The following is a 4,249-nucleotide window of genomic DNA, read 5'->3' on the forward strand; positions in this document are numbered from 1 at the left end:
CGTCCGACAAAGAGAACGTTCCAAGGCGGCAGAGGAGGTTACCAGCCGAAGGATGCAGTAGCAATAACAGGTATAGTTCCGCGGCGGCCGAGAAGACTCACCGCATAGGAATCGGGATGCGAGGCGAGGGATGCGGCGGGAAGGCCCCGACGGCTAAACGGAAGAGGCTGCAGGGCCGCCTCGGAATGGTCCAAGCATCGGATGCGATTGGGACGACTACCAGTGCCAACCCCTTATCCCGCGATGCGTCCGATACACAGATAGTTCCAAGGCGGCCGAGGAGCCTCACCGCATATCAATCGGGGTGCGAGGCGAGGGATGGGGCGGGAAGGCCCCAACGGCTAGACGGAAGAGGCTTCAGGGCCACCTCGGAATGGTCCAAGCATCGGACGCGCTTGGGGCGACTGCCAGTGCCAACCCCTTATCCCGCGATGCGTCCGATACACAGATGGTTCCAAGGCGGCCGAGGAGCCTCACCGCATAGCAATCGGGGGTGCGAGGCGAGGGATGGGGCGGGAAGGCCCCAACGGCTAGACGGAAGAGGCTTCAGGGCCGCCTAGGAATGGTCCAAGCATCGGACACGCTTGGGGCGACTACCAGTGACAGCCCCCTATCCCGCGATGCGTCCGATACGAAGATGGTTCCAAGGCGGCCGAGGAGCCTCACCGCATAGCAATCGGGGTGCGAGGTGGGGGATGCGGCGAGATGGCCCCAACGGCTAGACGGAAGAGGCCACAGGGCCGCGTCGGAATAGTCCAAGCATCGGACGCGCTTGGGGTGACTACCAGTGACAACCCCTTATCCCGCGATGCGTCCGATACGAAGATAGTTCCAAGGCGGCCGAGGAGCCTCACCGCATAGCAATCGGGGTGCGAGGTGGGGGATGCGGCGAGATGGCCCCAACGGCTAGACGGAAGAGGCTGCAGGGCCGCCTCGGAATAGTCCAAGCATCGGACGCGCTTGGGGCCACTACCAGTGACAACCCCTTATCCCGCGATGCGTCCGATACGAAGATAGTTCCAAGGCGGCCGAAGAGCCTCACCGCATAGCAATCGGGGTGCGAGGTGGGGGATGCGGCGAGATGGCCCCAACGGCTAGACGGAAGAGGCCACAGGGCCGCCTCGGAATAGTCCAAGCATCGGACGCGCTTGGGGCGACTACCAGTGACAACCCCTTATCCCGCGATGCGTCCGATACGAAGATAGTTCCCAGGCGGCCGAGGAGCCTCACCGCATAGCAATCGGGGTGCGAGGCGAGGGATGCGGCGAGATGGCCCCAAAGGCTAGACGGAAGAGGCTGCAGGGCTGCCTCGGAATAGTCCAAGCATCGGACGCGCTTGGGGCGACTACCACTGCCAACCCCTTATCCCGCGATGCGTCCGATACACAGATAGTTCCGAGGCGGCCGAGGAGGTGGGGGATGCAGCGAGATGGCCCCAACGGCTAGACGGAAGAGGCTGCAGGGCCGCCTCGGAATAGTCCAAGCATCGGACGCGCTTGGGGCGACTACCAGTGACAACCCCTTATCCCGCGATGCGTCCGATACACAGATAGTTCCGAGGCGGCCAAGGAGCCTCACCGCATAGCAATCGTGGTGCGAGGTGGGGGATGCGGCGAGATGGCCCCAACGGCTAGACGGAAGAGGCTGCAGGGCCGCCTCGGAATGGTCCAAGCATCGGATGCGCTTGGGGCGACTACCACTGCCAACCCCTTATCCCGCGATGCGTCCGATACACAGATAGTTCCAAGGCGGCCGAGGAGCCTCACAGCATAGCAATCAGGGTGCGAGGCGAGGGATGCGGCGAGAAAGCCCCAACGGCTAGAGGGAAGAGGCTTCAGGTCCGCCTCGGAATGGTCCAAGCATCGGACGCGCTTGGGGCGACTACCAGTGACAACCCCTTATCCCGCGACGCGTCCGATACACAGATAGTTCCAAGGCGGCCGAGGAGCCTCACCGCATAGCAATCGGGGTGCGAGGCGAGGGATGCGGCGAGAAGGACCCAACGGCTACACGGAAGAGGCTTCGGGGCCGCCTCGGAATGGTCCAAGCATCGGACGCGCTTGGGGCGACTACCAGTGACAACCCCTTATCCCGCGACGCGTCCGATACACAGATAGTTCCAAGGCGGCCGAGGAGCCTCACCGCATAGCAATCGGGGTGCGAGGCGAGGGATGCGGCGAGAAGGACCCAACGGCTAGACGGAAGAGGCTTCGGGGCCGCCTCGGAATGGTCCAAGCATCGGACGCGCTTGGGGCGACTACCAGTGACAACCCCTTATCCCGCGACGCGTCCGATACACAGATAGTTCCAAGGCGGCCGAGGAGCCTCACCGCATAGCAATCGGGGTGCGAGGCGAGGGATGCGGCGAGAAGGACCCAACGGCTAGACGGAAGAGGCTTCGGGTCCGCCTCGGAATGGTCCAAGCATCGGACGCGCTTGGGGCGACTACCAGTGACAACCCCTTATCCCGCGACGCGTCCGATACACAGATAGTTCCAAGGCGGCCGAGGAGCCTCACCGCATAGCAATCGGGGTGCGAGGCGAGGGATGCGGCGAGAAGGACCCAACGGCTAGACGGAAGAGGCTTCGGGTCCGCCTCGGAATGGTCCAAGCATCGGACGCGCTTGGGGCGACTACCAGTGACAACCCCTTATCCCGCGACGCGTCCGATACACAGATAGTTCCAAGGCGGCCGAGGAGCCTCACCGCATAGCAATCGGGGTGCGAGGCGAGGGATGCGGCGAGAAGGACCCAACGGCTAGACGGAAGAGGCTTCGGGTCCGCCTCGGAATGGTCCAAGCATCGGACGCGCTTGGGGCGACTACCAGTGACAACCCCTTATCCCGCGACGCGTCCGATACACAGATAGTTCCGAGGCGGCCGAGGAGCCTCACCGCATAGCAATCGGGGTGCGAGGCGAAGGATGCGGCGAGAAGGACCCAACGGCTAGACGGAAGAGGCTTCGGGTCCGCCTCGGAATGGTCCAAGCATCGGACGCGCTTGGGGCGACTACCAGTGACAACCCCTTATCCCGCGACGCGTCCGATACACAGATAGTTCCAAGGCGGCCGAGGAGCCTCACCGCATAGCAATCGGGGTGCGAGGCGAGGGATGCGGCGAGAAGGACCCAACGGCTAGACGGAAGAGGCTTCAGGGCCGCCTCGGAATGGTCCAAGCATCGAACGCGCTTGGGGCGACTACCAGTGACAACCCCTTATCCCGCGACGCGTCCGATACACAGATAGTTCCGAGGCGGCCGAGGAGCCTCACCGCATAGCAATCGGGGTGCGAGGCGAGGGATGCGGCGAGAAGGACCCAACGGCTAGACGGAAGAGGCTTCAGGGCCGCCTCGGAATGGTCCAAGCATCGGACGCGCTTGGGGCGACTACCAGTGACAACCCCTTATCCCGCGACGCGTCCGATACACAGATAGTTCCGAGGCGGCCGAGGAGCCTCACCGCATAGCAATCGGGGTGCGAGGCGAGGGATGCGGCGAGAAGGACCCAACGGCTAGACGGAAGAGGCTTCAGGGCCGCCTCGGAATGGTCCAAGCATCGGACGCGCTTGGGGCGACTACCAATGACAACCCCTTATCCCGCGACGCGTCCGATACACAGATAGTTCCGAGGCGGCCGAGGAGCCTCACCGCATAGCAATCGGGGTGCGAGGCGAGGGATGCGGCGAGAAGGACCCAACGGCTAGACGGAAGAGGCTTCAGGGCCGCCTCGGAATGGTCCAAGCATCGGACGCGCTTGGGGCGACTACCAGTGACAACCCCTTATCCCGCGACGCGTCCGATACACAGATAGTTCCGAGGCGGCCGAGGAGCCTCACCGCATAGCAATCGGGGTGCGAGGCGAGGGATGCGGCGAGAAGGACCCAACGGCTAGACGGAAGAGGCTTCAGGGCCGCCTCGGAATGGTCCAAGCATCGGACGCGCTTGGGGCGACTACCGTTGCCAACCCCTTATCCCGCGATGCGTCTGATACACAGATAGTTCCGAGGCGGCCGAGGAGCCTCACCGCATAGCAATCGGGTTGCGAGGCAGATTATTGGGAAGGGAACCCCCTGGGATGCGGCTCAAGCAGTGCCCAAAGGGACTGGAATGCGGAATCACATCGAGAGACCCAAATGCTATACGAGGGCTCAAATCGAATTATCGATTTGGCCACGACATGGACGCATCGGAACGACTACCTTTGCCGAACCACTCGCAATTGCATCCATACCGAAACCAATAGACATTTCC

The sequence above is a fragment of the Cryptomeria japonica genome, unplaced genomic scaffold (assembly GCF_030272615.1).
Source record: "Cryptomeria japonica unplaced genomic scaffold, Sugi_1.0 HiC_scaffold_194, whole genome shotgun sequence".
Taxonomy (NCBI): domain Eukaryota; kingdom Viridiplantae; phylum Streptophyta; class Pinopsida; order Cupressales; family Cupressaceae; genus Cryptomeria; species Cryptomeria japonica.